At 42.1% G+C, this 17759-nt stretch overlaps 1 protein-coding gene across 1 annotated transcript in view; it reads right to left on the bottom strand.

The window, feature by feature from the left end:
- The window catches only part of zbtb20 (zinc finger and BTB domain containing 20), a 33800-nt gene extending 17733 nt beyond the window's left edge, over positions 1–16067 (bottom strand). Inside the window, exons 1-2 of the mRNA XM_040032945.1 lie at positions 15811–16067; positions 11–155 (exon numbers count right to left, since the gene is read on the bottom strand). The gene's annotated coding sequence lies outside the window, so the exon portion shown is untranslated. The remainder of the gene's footprint in view (positions 1–10; positions 156–15810) is intronic.
- Between the last annotated feature and the right edge of the window lie 1692 nt (positions 16068–17759).

The raw sequence follows: 17759 nt of genomic DNA, 5'->3' as shown, positions 1-17759 counted from the left end.
TAGTACTCACAGTTAGATGACGTTTTGTTACGAAGATGCTTGTGTGGCTGGTGATGAAGTGCGGGTCAAGCTTCAGTTTGCTGGTGGAGATGGCTGATCAGAGGCCTGGTGCTAGGCAAGGCTGTCAGTCCTCTCTGTCCAAATCATGTGTTGCTCTGCCACAGTGTTTGGAGGGGGGGGGGGGGGAGACAGAGGGAGAGAGAGTGAGAGTGAGAGAGAGGGAAAAAGACAAAGACAAATCTTAATGCCACATACAGCCTCGTCGATACTGCCACTCCCTTAATGAACCAGGAGCCACATTAGCAGGAGTGTCTGCTGCAACAGATGTGTGAAGAGTTTTTAAAAAGCAAGATGAATGGACGTCGGTGAGTTCACATGACTGAAAACTACAAATCAAGGTTGAAAATAATTTTGGTATTGGCTCCCCCCCCCCGCACACACACACACACACACACACACCCACGCACACAGTTGCCTGAGCTTTTGGGCAATAAAACCACACCCTTCCAAAGAAAAAAATGATCTACTTTTTTTCGTAAGGAGCTTTGTTTTTGTTTGAATATTTTGGAAAAGGTCTCAGTCATATTCACCATCCGTGTGTGTGTGTGTGTGTGTGCGCGCGTGTGCGTATCTGTTCCCCTTGTCATTTTCAAATCCACAAATGAAACGGCACAATGTCTCACACAGATGTAAAGCAACGTTTTCAGCTGTAATAATAGAAAAGAGTCAAATATTAAACACACAAGGCTTTCATTGAAAACACAAGAAAGGCATTCAACAACATTAAGCATGTGATGAGCTGCTTTGGTGATGCTAAGGAAGTCTGACACAACTGCTCTCACACTGTACAAACACATTTAGTATGCAAATGTTTGACCCCAAAAAAGAAGACAAAAAAAAAATCACATAAAACTCATCAGACTCAAGTCGCACACTCGTGCTATCGTTCAAGAGCAGGGAAACTGGAAAAGGGGGGTTTAAAAAATGCATTGAATCGGTGAAAAAATGCTTCCACCAAACAAATTAGACCCACATTGTTCCAAAGTGCCATCAGGTAATGCAACCAGTGAAGCTTTTAAAGTACCTGGAAATTTTCACGGCATGTTTGGATGTGAATATTTATCATTAATTTGAGGGTGGATGATATTTCTGACACTCAATTTTTTTTTCTTTTGTAAAAGACGTTCAGCAGCAGCCACGCTTGCTACAACAGGAACATGAAGTGCTCTGTAAAACGCCACTAACTACTCTGTGCTGCTGAATGAACAGAACGGGGCCAGGATTTGACCAGACCTGCGCATTAATGTTGGAGCAAATTATTCTTTTACGGCTCTCGAGTACTTTCCAACAGCACACCTACTTTGAGACACTGAAGTAAAGCCTGCCTACAGAAGCTATGAGATTTTAAGCAGTGACCTCCCTTTTTTTTTTTTTTTTTTCCTTACACACTCGTGTGGAAGGATCATTGGCTGCATTCGGTTCTGCTCTTCTATGCCAAGGTAACAGACACGCGTTAATGTGTAAATGTGGCCCGAAGATGATCATTGTCGTTATAATTGAGCACGCTGAAGCAGAAAATCTGGGCGGAAAAAGTACAGTTAAAGTGTAACTGAGTAGAAATGGCTGAGTTGACGGACTGCTTGGGTCTCGGGCCTCCCTGCGAGGAGCGCCGCACTCTGTGGGACGCTCAGTGCTTGTTTTTCAGACATGTTCGTAACAACTTACAAATTTGATGATTAGATATAGGCATGTAATAGCATGTTTAGGAGCAGATGGTGATCACACAATACTCAGATGGATCATGCTTTCAACCAAACGCAAACAGTTGGTTGTTTTTCAGTTTTGATTTGGATAAAAAAAAAATTATTATAAAATGAACCTCCTACATATGAGATATAACTTTAGCCATTTTCTATTCACTATAAAGTTATGTGAGTGACCTAAAATAACACATACAGATGGTTTACTATAAATATATATATTTATATAAGTCTAAACTGAGCGCTGGCGTAGCTGCTAAGTTAGAAACTATGTATAACTGCGACCTGTTGCGTGTGAATGAAACCCTCCTTAAATAATCCTGACTGACAAAGTCAAAGGAAACCCCCTCATACATACATATATATATATATATATATATATATATATATATATATATATACATATTGTACCACCTAAAAAACAATAGCGAGACCATTGTTTTTAACTAGACCGCACACCCACATGTCAAATTTCTTTATCCATTATTATGTCAAATATTTGACTTTTTTCCTTTTTCCTGCTGGGGTTAGCTTGACATGCAAATGCTATCCAGGTGCCATGGTTGGGTTTTGTGGCTACTGCTCGACAATGCGCACATATATGTTGCTTCTACCAGTCCAGACATGTAAATCCACCTGCCTAATGGGGAAACTGAGGTGAACGCTGGCAACAAAGGAGTAGGCCAAGGGAAGCGGGCTTCAGTTGCCCAGACTGCCACTCACAACAGTGATTCCATTTTAGCCGTGACACAGTGGGTGAGCAGCAGCCAGCGCCTACCTGCAGTGAATTCTAATCAGCCCAGGGGTCTGTCTCCCTCCCTCCCTCCTGTACCCTGCCTTGGACTAAAGGGGCTGATGATCCTTCAAAATTAATTAGATCCTTGTAGGAGGCGGCCATTTTCTTTCACTTGCTAATACTCCATGGGGAGGAAAAAAATTTAAATCAAACTAAATTCAGCATTCGTACCCCACCTCCCCCATATTGGTTTCTTTCTTTCTGCGCCTCTACCTGTTTCCTGTTTCATCACGTTGAACCTCTCCCCGTCTTCCCTTCCTACCCGTCTATCTCTCCATCCGTCTATGCCCCCACTCTTCTTCCTCCCTCCTCCCTCCTTACAAACCTTCCCCAACACCCTCCGCCCCCCCCACTCTCTGGCTGCCTCCATGCCCCCAGCTCTGTGTCTGCCTCTGTGGAGTTTGCTGTCAATAAATCCCCAGAGGTCAGTTTGTCTGCTGGAAATCAGACACAATGCTTCAGACCGCCAATGCAACGCATGCTCTGCTGCTGCCGCCACAACAAAGACTAGGGAGGGGTGGAGGAGGAGGAGGAAGAAGGGGGCATTAAAAAAAAAAAAGGGAAAAAAAAGGAGGAATTAAGACGGGAAGACGAGGGTTGCAACTTCACCGGGCAGGCTCCAGGTTAATCAGCTGACTGCGTGAGGAGGCGAGCTCGTGGAACACGCTGCACCGAATTGGACATTAGTTAATCAAGGTGGGGTGGGGTGGGGTGTGAGGGTTTTGGGGTGGGTGTGAGGGGGGTTAGAATGGTGAGAATGGGGGATGGGGTTGAGAACAGACATAAGAGGCATGGTTATGAAAGGAGCAGTATCAGCCATTTGAATAATGTACATCTTGAATATGCAAATACTGCTTACAACACACACTACAAGCATACATTCAAGGCCCTTGGTACGATTCAGTGTGGAGACAAAAGGGCCGCGGGGCATGATGAAAAAGCTCATGTCCATGCACGCGCACGTAGCATCTTGATGGATGTGATGCAGATCTGCACTTATCGAGAGTGTTTTTGTGTTACACCTTATTAACAGTAAGTCTGTCTAAAACCTCCGCTGCTTAACAATCACCGTCCGACGTTGTAATTATTAATTTCAATCATCCAAGCACATTAGCATATAAACTGCCAGAAATCAGGCTGTAATAGTACGTTTTGGATATGGGATCTAATGTAATTCCGTTCACAATGTAAATATGTAGCCAGAACACTGGGGTGGGGAGGAATGAAGCAATATTCGTGAGGTAAGTGAAGGGGGCGCGTTTGTTAAAGACAGAGTGCGTTCAGCTCACTTCTTTGACAAAATGGGTGCGCACACGCAACTCGGCGTCATCAGTTAACGCCTCAAACTTAAAAATCAAACGTTAGCCAGTACTATTTTGCCGCTGCACGCTTTGAAAAAAGAAATAAATGAAAAAGTCTGGCCAACGACAGCTGTGTCAGCTAATTAAATCGGAGCAATTTGGAGCGCTGCGTTTCTCTCGTTACCTTTGAGCACTTAACAGGTAAGTAATGCGCCCAACTCCCATACACTCCAAGAAAAGCTGCAGAAAAACCACATCCTCAGTCTCAGGATTTAATTGATTTGGCTTTATTGCAGTCACTGAAAATCATCAACAAGCACACGGAGACTGTTGACAAGTTGAGCCAAGATTTTTCACACAACATTTTTTTTTTTTCCTTCCAATTTCTACTTCTCCCTGGACTGAAACTGTACGGCGCGACATGTCAGAACCGGTGAAATAGTTTGAATGATTTCGAGTGCAAATCATTGATAATTATAGCGTGTTTAAAATAGACTCGATACGCAACTATTATTATGAAACATGAAACGCCTTTTGAACTTTGAACTGCCATTTCACCTCAAAACGGAGGCGTACCAGAGATCCCTCCTTCAAAACTGTACTTTCGATTTTAAACTCAAGACCAGGAACGGTTTCAAAACATGAAAATATCTAAATTTACAACACTTTTCCTTTCTCAGATTCCTTCCTTCTTGGTCAAAGCATTGTAAAGTAATTACACCACTATAATGTTATAGCCTCTCTTCAGTTGAAATTGCTTCAATGACTGTATTGTTCATGCATTTGTGTGCATCATACGCTAACTGCAGCCACTGTTAACTCTTTACGGTCCCCTTAATTTAATCACGCCGCGAATCTTTAGTTCCACTGAAATGTCTCCAGTAGCGCAGCATATTAATGTGTTAACATATTCAGCTCAACAGAAAGCCACTCAATGTGACAGGATGTGCGGCTTTCAAATAAATTCCTCTAGCACATAAATAACAATAAACACTGCAATTCAAGTGGAGGACAGTTAAAGTATTTTTTGACAGGACAGCTTGTTCAACTTCGTCACTTTCTGTCAAAAACACACCCACCGCCACCCGTTATCCATAGCAGATCCATTGTACACTTACAGATGGGAGGATAATCTACTTCTAATATACTTTTTTTTTTCACACAAAGTCCACACAAACACTTGTGAATTAGTGCTATCAGTATTTTTTTTGTTCATACTGTATTTTATGAAGAGGATGGGGTGGGGAGTGGGGGAGGTGGGAGGGGGACAAACAGCCACTGCTGGCTTACGGCCATTAAAATTAAAGACGGCAGTCACTTTGGTGATGGAACAGAAAAGAAAAAAAATCTCAGAATTGGCAAATGGCTCTGCTTTTGTTAATGAGCATTTGACCATAAAGAACCATCTGACTACTCATATGATAGTCTCCAAAACACCTCTAACCCCCGAAGCAGATAATGCTAAATTCAAGAGTTATCATTTAGGCACAAGTGTCCAATGCAACTGCCTCTCTACAGCTACTACACACGTCAAGGACATTTTGCCTCTCCAAAAAAGGACCTCACAGGCCATTAAGAGATCTTCACGAACCTACACAGCTGCTCATATAGGACCTCTCTGTCTATTACTAGTGTATCATGATAAAGAGCAGTTAATACATTCAGCTCATCAAGAAATATCAGCGTGTATGCCTCTATTCATATTTCTATTCTCAAAAATTGGACTGTGTAGCTATGAGGAACAGTTTTGTATCTTCAAAGAAAATAAAGCATCTCCTGACTTTCTATCCTTGAGATGTAAACAAGGGGGAAAAAGCAGGCGTTTGTGCTGAATTTCGAGGGGACTGTGCGGGACCTTTGTGAAGAAGCATGCAGCTCTAACACAATAACGAACAAAGCAGGCTCTGAATGTGTTTAGGGTTAAGAGTACACTATGTTTGTCACTATAGCGAGGCCAAACAGAATGAAACCACAGTCTCATCTGTATTTAGAGCCAGAAAAACAGAAAAAAAGATGCTCGCATAAGTTTTATGTAAAGCCGGGTTTCACATGCAGCGCTTTCAAGGTGTCCTGCCTCTCAAAGACAGCACACATACGTGCTGTGGTTAAACAGTAAAGCCTTCTTTCATCAGTCATGGTTAGTGCCTCCACAATGGCACTTTGCTCTGTAAAATTTAAACCTTTAAGTTAACCTGACTAATGATTTAACTGCTAGCAGTGACTTTAAATCACTACTCGACCGTGCGTGCGTGGAATAGTCAGCAACTTCAGAAGTTGTGTACCATGAGGTTTCACAGCAGCTGCACGAGGGTGCACGAGCCAGCGCGGTGATGGTCCAGCACAGAGCTGAACTTTCACAAATGCACAAGGGTGCTTTAAGCAGGTCAGCTGCTCCGCTAGCTGCTTTTGCTTCAAGGGTCAGCAACCTACCCTCTCTCTCTGGCAAGCACAAGCACAATGTTTGCCGTTTAAAAAAGACATGGTACAAAACTGATAACATGCTAGCAGGAAAAAAAAGAGAAAAATGGTCATTGCAAAAGAAAAAATAGTTTCATGATGCAACATATTTCTTCAGCCTGTAGCTACGGTAACAAAAATACAAATGGCATTGGGATGAAATAAAACTGACTCATTATTCAGGTGAACTGGTGATATCTTCAATATGATGTCTTCAAACACAGATTTTTCTCATTATGTGAATAAGATGGTAAATCCAGAAGACTTAATGGCGCATGCTGTCCTTATTTGAAGCCATATGGATGTTAGCAGTGTTTAGTTTATTTTTAGTTTGGCAAGCTGTTGTGTAGTAAATACAGATGATTATATATGTCTCATCAGATCATTTGACATATGACCCATCTAAAAGTGCAATGCTGACGCACTGAAACACTGCCGACCACAACCGTGCCCTAAACACGCTTTGACCAAGCGCTGGTCTGATCCACTGGTCTGCAGGCTGAGCAATGTGATTTAGAGCTAATGACTTAAACAAAAATTGGCACATAGGTAAGGTTTTCTGGTAATCCATCAAGGGGTGGCAATCTAACCACATTATGAAATTTCATCCATACAATAGCGTGTTGCGAGATTAACTTGTTAAGCAAGCCAACTACAGAATTTCACAAGCGCTCAGGGAAAGGCCAAAAACTAAAGATTTCCACTCTTTCGGCCTTGTGTTAATCTCTAGATGTTATTTAGACATTTGAGCTGACTGAAATTTCACAGCAGCACACTCAAAGTACAGATAAGTCATCGGTCCCTTGTGGAAACGGCGCTCGCATAAGGACAATAAGATCATTCATGTAAAGAGGAAATCAGCTCTTGTCGGGCATTTATGATGAGTACGTTTTAAGAAACTACTGCCAACACTGTAAGCCACACCCTCTTACTCAGTAAATACACCTTTTGGAGGAAACAAAGGAGTAAATGGAGAAGTTTAAAGAAAAATATGCAAACTTGGACATGTGACAAAACAAAGCTTATGAGCTTCATGGGAATCACATGTAAGGCTTCTACTAACACAGTCCAATTTAGTGTCAAACCTTTGGACAGTCTAATCTCAAAATGGGCCTATGCATTGCCTGGAAAGTCTGTTGTTTGTGCTTGTTGTTTTCCTAGCAATTACATCAGGAAAAACTATGTGAGCAACACCAGTTAGTGTGGTTATACAAGTTCTATAGCATATCAGAGGTTGCATATACATAACCACTTCTTGTGTCCTTGTGTGACCGTGAGGATGACTATATGTTTTTAAAATGATGTCAGATGAGCTGATGGTAGCTGTTTGGCTGTTTTTTTTAAATAGATTTTTACCACCCGATGTGTTAGCTGTTAACACGCTCATTAATTTCGGGTCTTTCCATTTCCTGTTTGCTTTGTTGGTGCCCAAAAAAACAAAAAAAATGCCATTAGCAGTGAAGTCTTCTCCAAGATCGATCATATTTAAAGTAGGGAAATTGATTTAAAAGGCGTTTAAGTGATGCTGACAATGTTGCGTTTCTTACTGGACTTCCTTATGTTTTCCAAAGACAACAACTGGTGGAGCTGTACAATGCTGTAATTTGTAATTACAGAGCAAACCGCACTTGCTTTGTAACGAATTTCCATTACCTTACATGGCTTGCGTTGTTTGTTGCTGTGCAATGTGTCACCGTCAACACAACAAGATATTTGCGTGTTCACCATTGCTACACTTCCTATTGTTCCTTGTGCATTTTAGTGTAGCCCAGGTTGTCCTCTCTGATCTGTTTCAATGCAAAAAAAAAAAAAAAAGCAGAGAGACCACAGGGTCACCTCAGCACAAAGCGCCGATAATATCAGCTCCGTTTATGATAATCCTCTGGCCCTTTGGCCTTGCTAATGCTCATGAATTGTTGGTCAGTGTGGTCTTTTGAATGCAGCAGAATTATTATCGTTGATGCTAACAATCTATAGCTCATAAGCCCCAGAGTGTAACCTAAGCTGATCAGCTGTTTCTGGTAATATTACTATAAAAATCGTGCCACAGGCCTGTGAGTATTTTCGGCAGGTCATGTAACAAATGTGCCACTTCTAAGTCATTTGTGGTGCCACGGTTTGATGGAGAGGCTCAGGAATGCATATGCCTTTATTCCTGGTCATGTGACTGTGTTAGGTGAAGTTAACAGGGTACGTACAATAGCTATGTGTGTCTTTGTCTATTTGTGTGACCTTCCTTCCTATAAATGCATGTTGGAAGTGAGCCTAAAGAGAAGTGGGAATAAGAAACATGCTTTGTGAATGAATGATTGTTTAGACACTAGCCAGCAGCACAGCTCACTCTAGTGAAAGACTCTAAATTGGATTCATGTTGTTTAATCTGTTCACAGAAAAAAAAATTTAAAAAGAGCTTAAAGTGAGTTTACATAGCAGCTGCCACGAGGTCATGTATGGACGTTTTCACGTGCAGCGTCCCACTGCTGCCACAACCAGCAACCATTGCATTGGATTTCAAGCCGCCCAACTATCTCATGGAGACACATGGACTGCATCTACAATAAAAATGTAATGCAGGTGTTACGAACGTCACTAGAACAATCCCACTGGGTCACTTGATAAATGTCAAACTTATTGTCAACAAACCTGGCAACTCGGATAAAACTGAACATTTGCCTTGCCATCTGGTTGTCACTGAACAGGATAGGCATGCATTTTCCTTGTCACCTAAACCAACAGTCCTAATAATAATAATAAAAAAAGACAATCTATACTTTACTATTCATTAAAACAAGAAGCTGTTAGACAAATTAACTATTATTTTCAGACTCTTCAAAACCTAAACGTGTCTTGATATAGATACAATTCAGGGCAATAAATAACATGGGTGGTATAAGAACAGATATGCCTTTTTAAGATGAAAATGCAAGAGAAAAATTCCCTTGTTAAAGATTTTCTTTCAATAAGAAAAATACCTGACAGTGATTTCCTAAGGCTATATTTAAAAAAAAGAAAAGACGAGAAAAAAAAACCAACTAATGACTTACTCAATAAAAAAAGAAAGAAAATACAGTTTTAGATTATGTGAAAATACTCTAAGGTTTCAGCAAACGTAATATTTGATAAAACCACAACACAAATACTATTGTGTAAATAAAATAATTCCCCCTTAGTTTACCCAAAGCACAGTGCATACCAATGTACCTCGAGCGAGAGTGTGCACAATCTTAACATTTTGGCTGGTGTGAGTACAGTTTAGTGGAATGAGGCTTAAAAAGTCTCCTCGATGCCAAGAATGAAGCCGGGAACTTACAGCGCTTATATTTATTGTGAAAAGCTGAAAAACTTACAAAGGACACTACTGCTCTTTGCAGTTTTCTCATACTCTCTTTAGATACTCTCCCCTTCAGCTAGGCAGTGAGCTCACCATGACTTGTAGAAAACCATATGGGTAGCAGGGTGAACTGAGGACACACATGCACCTTGGCAAACATACAACTTTGCTATTAGAATCCAGGATACATTTTTCACATCAGTTGAATACCTAGGCCTGCTTGTGTGTTTAAAGAGAAAGAACATTAATTAGGTTTAAATGCTCCTTCCATGCGACCGACAAAATAAATGTTTCTAAGACACGTTATTAAAATGAGTTCTAAAGAAGTTTAAACATCTTCAATAAAGGAAGAAAAAAAAAGAAACTCTTCCGTTGTGAAATTGTTGTGAAATAACTTCTGATCAAGTTCTTACATGAGATTTGGCTCCTGCAGCACAAATATAAAAGCTTTGATAACAACTGCATGAACCAAGAGAGTGTAATGGAAACACATGATCATACCCACCGTGTTTGTAATGTATATACTGTATACATGTGACACAAGGAGACCGCAACTGCAAAAACAAAGCAGCTGGCATTGCACTTTAAATGACAAAATTTTAAAAAAAAATCTTAAGACTAATAAACATATTTCTTATCGTGTGAGCAGGCTAATATTAATTCTGGTCCTGTACCAAGCTCATGTGTAAACATTAAAATAAAACCTTCTTATCCGACGGCAAGTGTGTGATGAGTTTCTCCCCTGTGGGACGCTCCTTTTAGATTTTGCTTTATTTTGGAGAAAGTAAACATTCAAATCTAAAACCATATACTATGAAGCTATGCAGGAAGTAAGGATAGTAAGCGGGTTTCATGAGACTTTATAAAGTTTTATAGCCAAACAAAAGCTTACTGACGACCGGCTGTAACACTGGCAAATACTTATTCAGGCTCAATTTGTGCTTTCATTACGCATTCCTGTGATACTTGCAGGGAGGGAAGATTCCAAAACAAAAGTCCTTTGAAAACTGAAAAACGCGTCATAAAGTTTTTATGCTGCACGATCTTATAGTCACACCAGGTTCAGTTAAGGTTTAATAAAAGTTCTGAACTAAAAGGGCACATATTAAAAAAACAAGACAAAAAAACAACTCAATGAATTTTAAAAGAAGGAGAAGAAAAAGTCTGGAGCTGTAAATATTCCTGAAATATTATTTATGGATAATATACCCTGATTGGGTTTCTTTTTAAAAAATACATAAATAAATAAAAGCCTCTCAGTTGATTCCAAATATTTTTTATGCTTTCTTCTCCACATCTTCAATAACAAAATACAATTTTCCTCCCTTTAAACAAGTGATTTTGTGTTCAATCCTTGCTTTATAGCTGGAAGGAAATCCCCATAACACACTGTAACAGTGTTTTTGTGTTGCATTATGCAGCTAACGGGGAAATTCATTCCTTACTGACAAAGGCAGCCTGTGCAGATTGTCAATAGGTTTTGTGATTGATTTGTATATTCAGGGATAAAAATAATGTAACATAAAGAGAAGCATGTAATGTGTGGAAAGGGTGATTTGTGGGTAGAAGGATCCAAGCCAGTTAGCCAGGAGGTAGCTAGCCTGCCAACAATTTCTAGTTTGCAAAGCGTAATCCAACGATCCAGCAAGGAAGAACTATCATTATATTTTCCTAGGATCAAGGGATACAAGGAAAATAGAAATGGAAAATAATTTAATCACTGATACTTTAGAGGCACCTGAGTTTTTTGGGGGTTACCATGGCAGCTAGGGACTCAAATGTTGCGTTACAGCTGCAAATGCTGTAAAACAGGAGTCTTACCAATAAACATAAGGTGAGAAACTTTATTCGTTCTTCTTAAACAAAACCAAATCCTGAAGCTTAAAGTCTATTAAAGGCTTAAAGGCTACTCTGTAGTTAATTACAAGACTTATTAACTTTAAGATGTGCACCTGAAAACAGTCTCTGTTGGCAATCACATCAAAGATGAGCCTTACTCCAAAGGGGGGAATATTCATCTAACGAGTATCATACAGGGAGGGGAAAAAAAAATAAAAAGCTGGGAAAAGATAAACTCTGCCTGAGACAAAAAGGCCAAGCAGTTAACAAGCACTGTGACATTCTGGATGCAATCCACAAAGTGGCTTGTTATATCGATGGATCTCTGCTGCATTCCCAAAATGGCTGCCAAATATGTTCAACTGAGCCAGACAAAGTGCCACAATGGACTCAAGTGCAAGTCTGCTGTCATACGATGGTAAAGACCTGACTTGAAATTTTAGTTTAAATTACAGTATTGATTTTACTTCATCTGCAAAGGCTCGCCATTACCGCGAGGAGAAATTTTATTTGGTTCGTTTCTTTGCCGTTGTATTGCCAGCACATGCCAGAATTTTCAGCCAAATGTAGACTTTCCAAAATAAAATTATAAATACAGAGTACACATGGCAGAACGAGCGAGGTGAATTCCTCTCATGACCAGCGCTACACGCCCTCCCACACCTCTCCAGTCCGTTTCACTACATAGTGTAGCTCCCAAGGCCAAAAAAAAAACATTTCAGGGCAACTGCACTGCAACAATATGATCCTTTCAAATATTTATAAATATAATCATGTAAGTTCGGGACCACCACGCTTACCTGGTAACAGCCTGGTGAAGATAGCTGAATGGCGTGGGAATACCAACAACCAATGAAGCATTGCGGAGGCTTCAGAAAGATGTCTCTATCTTGTCTTTTTGGGCATCAGTGCCTTATTTCACTTATTTCTTTTTTTATTTTTTATTTTTTGGAAATCTGACCTACCATCTGCGTCCATGTACAGTACAAGATGATTGTTTTTTTTTTCCTGGTTATATGTGTCTTACAAAGAAGCACTTATTACATTAGTACAGCATGGTACCCTTACACATTTTCACTTGAGTAAACCCAAATAATCAGGTGGGAGAAAATGTGTGAAAGCGTGACTAAATCAGTCAAAAACACTTCAAAACTGAATGCTGGGCACACATTGCGCCAGTTTTCTGGTCAATAATAATAAACTGGCAAATGTGAAGAGACGGTGACAAGCTACAGCGGACGAGTGAAGGATGCTGAAGCCAAAAGAAAATTGGGATTGATTGCCGCATGTGGATTAACTGATCACCCCCCACCCCTTCCACACACACACACACTCACACACAGCCTCTTTCTTCCATGTGAGTATAGGTGGACAGTTTATCTGCTGGGTTTCCTCACACAATAACCACTTTCCTTGATGTGCAGACGTACTCTTAAATATTCATTAGTCATGGGTGGGTTTGAGCCGTGACACAGAAAGTGGGCAAATGGCGATGGCTCAAACCCTGTGAATATTAATGTGTGTGGAATTTATACATGTAAATACCCGTTCCTGACTTAACTGAGATGAAACCGGGCACCTGATCCACGGACTACAAACACTCCCAAAGCACATAATGGCTTACCCTCGCTCAGCAGCTCCTGTACACCTCTGTGGTGATAAAACAAGAGTTTTTGACATCAAGCCATGGCGAGAGCTCACTTACAGCCAAGACAAGTACCCTCCAATTCATCAAAACAATAAAATGTCCACAAATGCAGGTGCTACGCCTTTTTTGTGGGGGGGGGGGTACTATAATTTTTGAGTTTCTTTTCAGATGAAGGGCGTTCAATTCAGTGTACACATTGTGACAATATAATTTTTACTTTCTCATTATTTCCTCACCCACATGCAACCTGTCAAATCAGCGTGCTCTAATTCATGGGACAGAATTGCAATTATGCCTGGCTGAAGTCTCACATCAAGGAGAGGGGAGGAGGGTGGGGTGGGTGGGTGTGTGGAGGGGGTGAAGGAAATGTTGCATTTCTCCTACAAACATGCTGCACGCTCAGCTCCGTGTTTTCCAAATGTGTCCATTCAGAAAACAAACGATCCAGTGCTGCCACCAATTACGTAACCGAGCCTATAGACAAGCAAGTCATTTACGTTGTGGAGGCATATTCTGAATGAAGGCGGGCAGGAGGAAGTGATCACAACAAAAGTGAAAAAAAAAAAAAAAAAAAAACAGAGGCAAACGCAGAATCGTAAAAAAAAAAAAAAAAAAAAAAGGAAGAGAGAAAGAAAGAAAAAAACCTACACACGCTCTGACACACACACACACACACACAGGTGCACATCCACAGATCGAGTCTGCGCTTTAAGGACGTAGACGCGGCGTTTCTCTCGTGCCTGTCAAACCCGGGACCGGTCTCTTGTTTGGGGCTATTCACTGACCAAACCAACACCAACCTGTGACATGACTAATGCGTTGACGCAAAGCTTTATACCTGGGAACAACTCCCGGGCTCCAGCCGGGTGTGTGGCTATTAATCAGACACGGAACGTGCTGTATTATAGAAACCTATCAGCGGCGCTCGCGTTAGACACAAGGACACGCCGTATTACTCTCTTTATCTGACAAAGCCGAGCGCTTTGGGACAACATCTGTTTGCCACACACACACACGCATGCACGCACACACACGCACGCATACACGCACGCTCTCTGCCCCTGTCCATCTCCCAGTCACACACGCGCGCGTGCACGCTCGCGATCGAGCACGGAGAGAGGACTGACATGTTGCTCGGGATGAACTCTCTGTGGCCCTTTCAGTAAATTCATCCGCGTATATTAATCTATATACACACATATGCACGCATCTATCTATATATATTTTTTTTAAAATTGCGCAAACAATACACATATTTTGACTTTAATCAAGAGGCGAAGCGCCGCTGTGCTGCCATGTAACAAGGAAGAGCGAAGGAATCACGAGTTGCCCATTAATATTTTGCAACAAAATGTCTCAAAAGGAACACAGAGAGCCTCTCTTGCAACTTTAATTACACCAGAGCATGGCTTCGTATCTAGGCCAGCCTCACATGGTAAACATTTTTTTTAATCTACTGTAGGGTATGAATTTAAAACGGGGGGGAGGGAGCGATTGCGACAGTTTAAAGTGAGCTTTTATTTTTGGGAGAAACATGGCACCAAAATCCAGACCAAAAGAGTCCCACCAGATCCAGTTCTTATTTATCCCAGAAACTGGACCTGCAGTATTGCTTTACCTACAGACACAATATTAGCCAGCCTCCCCTCGCCTGCTGAGCACATCTGAACGTAACCCCATCTCATAAATGCAACGGCGTAATGATATTAATTCACAAAAAAATGTAGGCTAGACATCTGCCTCAGTGTGAGCCGCTTCGCTCCAAGGATAGATTTCAGGCGTGCACAAAAAAAGCCAAAAAAAAAAAAAAAAAAAAAAAACCCACCTCTCCCGGTAAGTTTAACAAACTGAAATGCGTTTAAGACAGTTTTCTAGTGAGAGTATATAAGAGCGGTAGGAAGGAGAAGAAGAAGGAAAAAAATGCAATAAGGAAACGTGTTTCCTCTGACTCAAATAACTGACCTAAAAGCCAAATGCGCACGTCGCCTGCCACAGTTGTTCCGGGCTCACAGTGTGTAAAATGTGAGCAGGCAGCCCGCGAGCATCGCTCAGGCTTTCGCTGATTGAGAGAAACAGACCTGTGAACACACTTTGACCGGAGTAGTATTGTTCTCAAGTGTCCCCCCCACCACAACCACCACCACCTCTCCACTGTCCGGCTCACGGGTAAATCTAAAAGTAAAGGGGGCACAGTCAGAATAATGACAGATGGCAAACTTGCGTCACGCCAGGGCAGCGCGTTTTTTGGTAGTCGAATATAGATGGACAACAAAACCCCCTGGCAGCCAAAACTGAATACCCTCACCCCTACCTACCTACCTACCCTACCACCACCACCCCTTCCTCCTCTAATCTAACGCAAGGGGCTCGTTTCATTAGGCTACATTTCGGACGCTGGCATCACGTTTATTGAACGTTCGTGACCCTCCAAAGAATGAAGTTTCCAATGTTTGCGGAGATTTCTGGGGGGGCTGGTAAAGCCAGCCACAACTACATGGGAAGTGAGTGGCATTTTCATGCATTTCACCCGAAAGTCAGCGAGCATGTTTTAATCCCCGATAGAGGAAATTCCTTGTATTCCCCCCCTTCTCTCTCTCCCGCTCCCTCTCTCTCTAATAATAGCGGCAGAGATGTTGTAAAGACCCATCCCTTTTCCTACTTTTCTCTCAATTTCTTACCTGCACTTCGAAGCTCGTTCACAAGAAGAAAAAAAAAGTGGCGACAGCGTTTCCACGGCGTTCCCCCCCCTGACGAAGCGCGCTGAGTTGATGTCTTTTTTTTCCTTCTTCTTTTAATATGTTCCCTTACTTTGTTTCATTTCTCACTTCCATCTTCTTTTCATCTCATCAATAAACACACGCTGCAGCCTACCTTCATAGAGCAGCTCGGTTCAAGTGTGCCCTCCCATTTTTTAACTATACATCGAGTACTTTGAGGGGTGGTGGTGGTGGTGGTGGAGGAGGAGGGAGGGGGGAGTGAACGGGCAGGCACGCCTTTTCACTTAAAGCTGCTATTGGAAGAACAGTGCACTGTCTTGGGTTGGATCAGAAATCCGTCAACATTATTGCGCCCCAATCGCAGGGAGCGCGGTGGGACGGTCAAACCGGCTCCATTATGGCTCTCTGGAAGTGGTAGGAGTTGTAGTAATAGTAGTTGTAGCGGGCTAATAGCGCTCAACCTACTCATTTGCCACTGCCTAAGCAGCAGCACGGCAGTTTATATAAGTGGAAGTCGGGCTGTGAAAGTGAGCGGTGCCTGTAAAAGGATGAGGGTTAAACAGGCTCGCAGTGACGATAAAAAGCAGGCGAATCTCTTCCTGAACCCATAAATCCCCCCACTTCTTCTTCTTCTTTTTTTTATGTAATTCACTCATTTTTATTACGTGGCTTTCAGCGCCAACAGTTTTAAAATCTCTGCGCTCGCAAATGTGAATGAACTCCGAAATCAATCCCCCACTTTGGGATGAAGAAGGACAGGGGGAATTGTCGGTTACACGTCCATCACGCGTCTGAACTTCTGATTGGACGCCGCCTCTGCCTGTACCGTGAGCCAGCTGCGCCGACGCCTCCCATTGGACGCCGGCGCCGTCGCTCACTTTCAGCGCCAACAAGCTAGATTGTCTGCCGTGTCTTCTACTTTCTACGCATTTCTATTTTCTCATTTATTTATTTTTTAACGTCCCGAGCTGACCTCGGGTTTGCGAGCAGGGGGAAAAAACGGTGTCGGTTCAGCCGGCCAATCAGATTTGGTTGAGCCGCTGCTTTTCCCCTTTTGTTGTTGTTGATTTTTTTGTCATTATCCAGTGCCTTGAGATATATTCTGTCTGCCTTAGAAAAAAAAGCAGTAATGGGTCATGTGGGATCCCCCCCCCCCACCCCACCCCCAACCTCCCCGCACCCACCGCCTTAATGCCCCCCTCCCTGTCTAGACAGTGACAGGTGTGCGTGTGTGCGCACACTCTTGTCTGTAGTTCACATCGGAATAATGAACCACGTAGAAGGTAGTGTATAACAGATACTTTAAATAAAATATGTATGTGTGTAATTAGGGTGTGCAGTGGACGGAGTGTTCAGTGTAAGCTTCCCTGCTTCTTGAAAGACAAGCTTTTTACTTGACAAAGAGGTCAACTAAGGTTAGCCCCATGTGACAAACCGTCCTGCGTCCCGAGCTGAGCTGCTGGGTGAAAGAGGGATGTTCAAACGAATAAATAAATAAATAAAAACTCTCTTTAAGCAAAGCTGTACTCTTGAACTTTGCGTGCAAAACCCTCCAGCTGTACAGGAGAGACAGAGGTGCTGCTTCAGACAATCGCCATCTCGGAAGCTGGGTAGGCTCCTTACGGATATTGTTGTGCGAGCACCGCGGTGAGCACCCAGGGCACTCTCAGTTGACTGTGCGCGCCATCTGCAGGACTGCGATGTGGATTAATACCGCGGGTTCAACGGAGGACACCCTTCCGTCACTGCTTTGACCTACATTAACCAGGAACAGTGTAGGAACACCACTACCGGCCTTAATGCGATCGGTTGCAATCCGACAACGAATCACGAAAACCAAAAAAATGCCTTTAATACTTATTCAAAATCAGAATGATCACAATCTCAGATCACAAACAGAAAAAAATTGC

The sequence above is a fragment of the Simochromis diagramma genome, unplaced genomic scaffold (genome assembly GCF_900408965.1).
Source record: "Simochromis diagramma unplaced genomic scaffold, fSimDia1.1 OVJJ01000216.1, whole genome shotgun sequence".
Taxonomy (NCBI): Eukaryota; Metazoa; Chordata; class Actinopteri; order Cichliformes; family Cichlidae; genus Simochromis; species Simochromis diagramma.
Note: the sequence above shows the minus strand (reverse complement) of the source record. Positions and strands in the feature narration are given on the sequence as shown.